The 7,270-nt window shown below is 45.1% G+C and overlaps 1 non-coding gene across 1 annotated transcript; it reads right to left on the bottom strand.

The window, feature by feature from the left end:
- Window positions 1-106, bottom strand: LOC112087908. Its single transcript, XR_002900314.1, has one exon. It is a non-coding gene; the product is annotated as a small nucleolar RNA R71 (small nucleolar RNA).
- Window positions 107-7,270: the final 7,164 nt, after the last annotated feature.

The raw sequence follows: 7,270 nt of genomic DNA, 5'->3' as shown, positions 1-7,270 counted from the left end.
AAGCTGAGGAATCAGATTTCAAGTTTCATGCAGCACAACAACGAAAGTTTTAGTGAAGCTTAGAACGGTTCAGGAGTTATACCAACCAATGCCCACACCACGGTTTCTCGGAGGCCTCTCTCCTGAGTACTTTATACCGAGGTGCCCTCCCCAAGATCAGGAACCAACTCGAAACAGCCTCAAACGGAAATTTTCTTGGGAAAGAGATCAATGCGGCAATGGAACTAGTGGAGAACCTCGCATTGTCTAATGACACGTATGGAGAAGATTTTGACAGGACAAACCGTTCAGTGGGATCTAGTAAAGAACAACGCATGGAGAAGGATATAAGGGAGCTACAGAGCAAGCTTGACAAAGTCCTCATGGCTACACAAAAGCAAATACACTTTGTAGGCGAGTTTGATGAGCAAGGGCCGAGCTTTGATAATGTCAATGAAGATGGTCTAACTCAAGAAGAGATAAACTACATTGGGAACCAACAATGGTATCAGCGGTTTAACAACTTTGGGAATAATCCAAACCTCTCTTACCGGAACCCAAATGTAGCTAATCCTCAAGACCAAGTGTACCCTGCTCAACAACACCAACAAAGCTATGCTCCTAAAGCTCCATTTCAGAACAGCTTCCAGCCCAAACAACAGTTCAGTGGGCAGCAACAGAGTTACAGTCAGCAGAATCAACTGGCTCAAAGCAACAACTTCAACAGCCAACCACAGCAGCATAAGTTTCCACCAGGGTTCAATCCGCAGCCGATGGGTAATCAGCAACAGAACCAGGGAACGGCTACGAATCATATGGTTCCTGACGTCTGTGGACTTCTACAGCAGCTGTTACATGGTCAGCAACGAGTTGAGAGCCAGCACGCAACAATGCAACAGGAGACCGGGAGCTTAAGCAAAATCAAGCCTCTACATCATCAAGAGGTCCGGCTTTACCAGGTAAGCCGGAGCCTAACCCCAAGGAGTATGTGAACGCCATCACACTGAGGAGTGGAAAGGAATTACAAGCTCCAGCACCTAAAACAAAGCTCATTGAGGACAATGAGCAAATCGGTGGGGAGGCAGCCTCAGATGATGCACAAGAAGATGAGGTTTTGGAGAAGGAACCGATTAAAGACAAAGGTAAAGAGGTGGAGAAGATGCCTGAGCTTGAGAAGCCCTACGTTCCATCACCACCTTATCATCCCAAGATACCATTCCCAGGGCGTTTCAAGAAGAAAATCCTAGACAAAGCCAAGGCGGTCTTTGAGAAACATGTGGAGAACACGCAACTAACTTTACCTATCATAGACGCTTTCTTAGCTATACCACAGCTTGGAAAGTTTATAAAGGATGCAATTCTCAACAAGACAAAGGAGCTACAAGGTATGGTAATATTGAGTCACGAGTGCAGCGCTATCATTCAAAGGAGGTCTATACCAAGGAAGCTATCCGATCTGGGCAGCTTCACTTTACCGTGTGCAATAGGTCACTTGAAGTTCTCAACTTGCTTATGTGATCTAGGAGCTTCTGTGAGCTTAATGCCTTACACGGTGGCCAAGAGATTGGGGTTTAAAAGTTACAAGCCGGCCAAGATCTCCCTTGTATTAGCTGATAGATCGGTAAGATTACCGGTGGGGTTGCTTGAGGATCTACCTTTGAAAATCGGTGAAATAGAGATCCCCACTGATTTCATAGTTCTTGAGATGGATGAGGAACCTCTTGACCCCATCATCTTGGGCCGACCGTTCTTAGCTACAGCAGGAGCGATCATCAACGTGAGAGGGGGAATGATTGAGCTACACATCGGTTCCGAAACTATGAAATTCGACGTGAAGGAAATGATGAAGAAACCGACCATTGGAGGTCAGGTTTTCTATGTGGAAACTATGGAGGAGCTAGCTGATGAGCTCCTAGAGGAGTTAAACGCAGAAGACCCGTTACAAGTGGTCTTAACGCGGGAACAAAGCGATCACGGGTACTTGAACAAGGAAAGCGAGGTGTACAAGCGTCTTCTGGACCAACCGAAGGAACTTGGAGCTGAGAAGAAGTTTTTGGAGCTCAGGAAGAGTAGCCTTGGCATTTCAGACATCGGGGGGTCCAAGACTGTTGGGGAGACACCTCGGGGTATCATTGCCGCGACATCTTATGCCGAGGTCAGCGGTAAGTCGCACGAGAAAGAAAAGGCCGAGGAATCTGTTCCAAGGCAATGAAGCTTCGAAGCTGATTGGAACGAGGCTGATGCACCCCTTGTTGAGCTCAAGCCTCTACCAACAGGGCTGAGGTACGCTTTCTTAGGTTTAAACTCCACTTATCCTGTGATCATCAACGATAGCTTGTTAGAGCATGAAGAGAGTGCATTACTTAGCGAGATAAGAAAGTTCAGGAGAGCCATAGGGTATTCTTTGGCTGATATTAGAGGGATCTCTCCTGACATATGCACCCACATGATACACCTAGAAGACCAAATTATGTCTTCTATTGAGCATCAACGACGTCTTAACCCGAACCTCAAAGAGGTGGTTAAGAAGGAGATACTCAAACTCCTTGAGGCAGGGATCATTTACCCAATCTCTGACTGAAGGTGGGTATCTCCTGTCCACATTGCCCAAGAAAGGTGGGATCACGGTGGTTAAAAACGAAAAGGATGAGCTTATAGCCCAAAGAACCATAACCGGTCATCGCATGTGCATAGACTATAGAAAACTGAATTCTGCTTCTAGAAAAGATCATTTCCCTTTGCCATTCATTGATCAAATGCGTGAGAGGCTAGCTAACCATCCTTATTTTTGTTTTCTTGATGGGTAATCGGGGTTCTTTCAAATCCCCATAGATCCCCGAGATCAAGAGAAAACAACATTTACATGCCCTTATGGTACTTATGCTTATAGGAGAATGCCTTTCGGTCTGTGTAATGCACCGGCTACTTTTCAAATGTGTATGATGCATATCTTCTCTGACCTGATTGAAGAGAAAGTGGAGGTATTTATGTACGATTTTTCTGTCTACGGCTCCTCTTTCTCTGATTGTCTTTCTAATCCATCTCAGGTTTTAAAGCAATGTGAGGAGCACAAGCTCATCTTGAACTGGGATAAATGCCATATCATGGTTCAAGAAGGGGTTGTCTTGGGTCACAAGGTATCAGAGAAAGGCATAGAGGTGGACAAACCTAAGATCGAGGTTATGGTGAACCTACAAGCTCCAAAATCAGTGAAAGGAATTAGAAGCTTCCTTGGTCACGCAGGGTTCTACAGACGATTTATCAAAGATTTCTCTAAAATAGCTCGACCCTTAACGAGGCTATTGTGCAAAGAGGTTGAGTTTATATTTGATGAGGAATGTGAAGAAGCTTTCAAGAGGATCAAGGAGGCATTGATCAGTGCACCGATTGTCCAAGCCCCTGATTGGTCATTGCCCTTCGAAGTGATGACGGATGCATCAGATTATGCCGTGGGGGCTGTCTTGGGGAAAAAGAAAGATAAGAAGCTCCATGTGATCTATTACGCAAGCCGTACATTGGATTCAGCTCAAGAGAAATATACCACCACTGCGAAAGAAATGCTGGCCATTGTGTTTGCGTTTGATAAATTCAGGAGCTATCTTGTGGGATCAAAGGTCACGGTCTATACAGATCATGCGGCTTTGAGATACCTCATGACAAAGAAAGATGCTAAGCCGAGGCTTCTCAGATGGGTTTTGTTACGTCAAGAGTTTGATATGGAGGTGCTTGATAAAAAGACTATTGAGAATGGAGCTGCCGACCATCTCTCAAGGCTGAGAATCGAAGAACAAGTCCCTATAGATGATGCTTTCCCGGAGGAACACCTCATGCTAGTTAGGTCCTACTTAGAAGTGGAGGAAGCCAACACGATCAAGGAAAGAAGCCTTCTGTGGTTTGCAGATCTTGTGAACTACTTGTCATGCGGTTTAGAGCCACCAGAGCTAGATTCTTATCAGAGGAAGAAGTTCTTTAGAGATGTGATGAGGTATCATTGGGATGAGCCGTATTTATACGTGCTTAACAAGGACAATCTCTATAGGTGATGCTTGGCTGAGGAAGAGATTTACCCGGTGCTACAAGAATGCCATGGTTCAGCGTACGGTGGCCACTTAGGTGCTTTCAAGACGGTAGCCAAGGTTTTACAAAGCGGTTTTTGGTGGCCGACTATGTTTAGAGACGCTCAGAGTGTTGTTTCAAGGTGTGAAGCTTGTCAAAGGCACGGTAACATATCCAAGAGGAATGAAATGCCTCAGAATCCGATTCTTGAAGTAGAGGTCTTCGATTGTTGGGGCATTGACTTCATGGGTCCCTTTGTAAGCTCGTATGGGAATCAGTATATACTCGTAGCTGTGGACTATGTGAGCAAGTGGGTAGAAGCAGTTGCATCTCCAACCAATGATTCAATAGTTGTGGTAAAGCTCTTTAAGAGCATCATTTCCCCAAGGTTTGGAGTTCCAAGGGTGGTTATCAGTGATGGAGGTAGCCATTTCATCAATAAGACTCTTGAGAGTCTTCTGAAGAAGCACGGAGTGAAACACAAGGTGGCTAGCCCTTACCATCCTCAAACAAGCGGTCCGGTGGAGGTCTCAAACCGCTAGATCAAGGCAATTTTAGAGAGGACTGTGAGCTCATCTAGGAAAGATTGGAGCAAGAAGCTCGATGATGCTTTGTGGGCTTACAGGACCGCGTACAAAACCCCCATTGGAACCTCACCATTTAACTTGCTCTATGGGAAAAGTTGCCATTTGCCGGTTGAGTTAGAGTACAAAGCCTTGTGGGTTGTGAAGCTTGTGAACTTTGATATCAAGACAGCTCAGGAGAAAATGGTTCTACAGCTTCACGAGCTTGATGAGATCCGCTTAGATGCTTTTGAGAGCTCTAAAATCTACAAGGAGAAAACCAAGGCGCACCATGACAAGAAGATACACAAGAGAGAATTCAAATAAGGGGACCAAATTCTGTTGTTCAACTCGAGACTTAAGCTATTCCCTGGAAAGCTAAGGTCTAGGTGGTCTGGTCCGTTTACAGTTCTTGAAGTAAGACCCTATGGAGCCGTTGTTTTGAAAGGAAAAGATGGATAAGGCTTTGTGGTGAACGGTCAGAGGGTAAAGCACTACTTGGCATCAGAAACAAGAGAGGGAGCTACCTCAGTTCCTCTTCTTGAACCCGAAACTGCCTGAAAAGGTAAGTAAATTCAAACTTAGAGACATTAAACAAAGTGCTCTTGGGAGACACCCCAAGCTTATCCTTATAAATATTTCAATTTTAATCTTCTTTTTTTTTTACTTGAAACTTTTTGAAGGGTTTGTTAAGTGTTTCAGGTGTTAGACAGTGAATCTTTTGAGAAAAGAAAGGCAAAAAGGCTTGTAAATACACGGTCTTTTGAGAAAAGAAAGGCAAAAAGGCTTGTAAATACATGGCTGATGTTTTGAGAACAGGAGTACTCCCAACCTCAGTATCGACCCTCGGCATATTCATGCCTTGGTCACCTTTTACCGAGTGAAAGCCTGAGAACCTCGGCTAAACTCCTCGCCTTATTTGCATCATGGCCGCGTAAAGAAAGTGAGATCGTGAAATGACTAAGTGTGGGAGAGGTCCACGGTGTAAACACCTCGGTTTATTTATACCGAGGGTCAATGTTCACAAGAAAACGGATAAAAACCTTGTTTTGAGGCCGCAACCCGTTTACACCGAGGCCAAGTCACCAAAACCCCCAAGCACCAAGTGTTCTGTGTTAAAACATGTGCCCTCGGCATGATGCCCTCGGGGTGGAGCATGCCGAGGTGTCCAGTTACAAGAAAGAACAAAAACTAGAACACTTGGAACACTTAGGTCGAAGAAGAAGGTTTGCGCAGTCCATGGAAAAGACTTGAGGGCCACGAAAATTTATGTGTTAGCATAAGCTCAAAACCCTCGGCTTGGTGCCCTCGGGGTAGAACACGTCGAGGCCGCATGTGTTAACACGAGAAAAATCAGTCCAGACCGTACGGCCCTCGTCTTATCCATACCGCGGTCTCTTAAAGGCTTTGCGCGGCATTTTGAATTCAAACGCTCGGTCAAGGCGAATTTTGGTGCGGTCAACGGTTGGAGCTTGAACGGAAGGGGAGACCAGTCCCGCAACAGTCCAAATGCCAGCTGGAAAGCGTGCTCCAGCCCATACCTGCCTCCATACCGAGTCAAACTCTCTCATTTCTCATTAGTTTCGCACGATTTCACGCTCATAACTCTCTCATTTCTCATTAGTTTCGCACGATTTCAAGTGTTTTGAGCTCGTTAAGGTGTTGTCTATTCTGCATAAGCATTTCAACTGAGCCTGAATCTGGTGTTCCCAAAGGTATTTGCATTCTAAAGAACTCATCTTTTTCCATTGATATTTGCGAGCTTTATTGTCTGAAAAATGTGGAATCGATTCTTTTCGACCGTTAAAACCTTTGGGAACAATTTTAGAAATTCCATCAGGATAGACAACACATGAAAAACTGGTTCTTGCACTTAAAATCGTTTGTTCTTGAGTTTTTAAAATTCATGAGAAATTGTGCTTTGAATCGGCTTTAACGATGAACTAAGTTTCTGAGCTGAACTGTCTATATTTCTTTGCTACTAGTGATTGTATTTGATTGTTTGTGAATCACTTTGAGCTTGAGAAATCATTAAACCAGTCTTGTTTGAGAGAAAGCCCTGTTCTTTCCTATTCTTTTGGCATTCGCGCTTAGCGGTACACTCGGTTCTCATTTCTTCTTTGAGGATTTCTCTCGCAGATGACCGAGAGACCCACCGCTCTGGCCCACAGAACAAGCAAGACGGATGTTCAGAAGAGGACTACTAAGGGGAAAGCCTTCGCCTTGGCACGAAATGGAGGACCGAGCAAGAAAGCCTCCGCAAGCACCAAAGGAGCTGAGGGCGAACCAGCTGTGAAGCGAGCAAGAAACAACGAACTCGGGCTTGCACCTGTGCCTGAGCCAAGGAGAAAAGGGAAGCAAGCGGCCTATTCGTGCCTCAACTGGCCTCCCTGGTACAATTTACTGCCTGTACGAGTTGTCTAAGTAACCAAACCCTGCGGCTTAGGTGTGCTACCTGAAAACAACAGAAGACCAACCCCGCACATACACTCTCAATTTTACTCCCGGTTGGTCGGGCTACCTGGTAACAGAGGTCCCAAGCCCAAACTTCTTGTATTTAATTTTCCTCCCATGAAGCCTGCTGTTTTGCTATCTATAATTTCGAGTAACTTATGCTACTTTGTAGTCATTATGGACTTTGGTTAGCTCGCGATGTGGTGGGATGAAGGCCT

Source organism: Eutrema salsugineum, unplaced genomic scaffold (genome assembly GCF_000478725.1).
Source record: "Eutrema salsugineum unplaced genomic scaffold, Eutsalg1_0 scaffold_16, whole genome shotgun sequence".
Classification (NCBI taxonomy): Eukaryota; Viridiplantae; Streptophyta; class Magnoliopsida; order Brassicales; family Brassicaceae; genus Eutrema; species Eutrema salsugineum.
The sequence above is the reverse complement of the archived record's forward strand: the minus strand, read 5'-3'. Positions and strand labels throughout refer to the sequence as shown.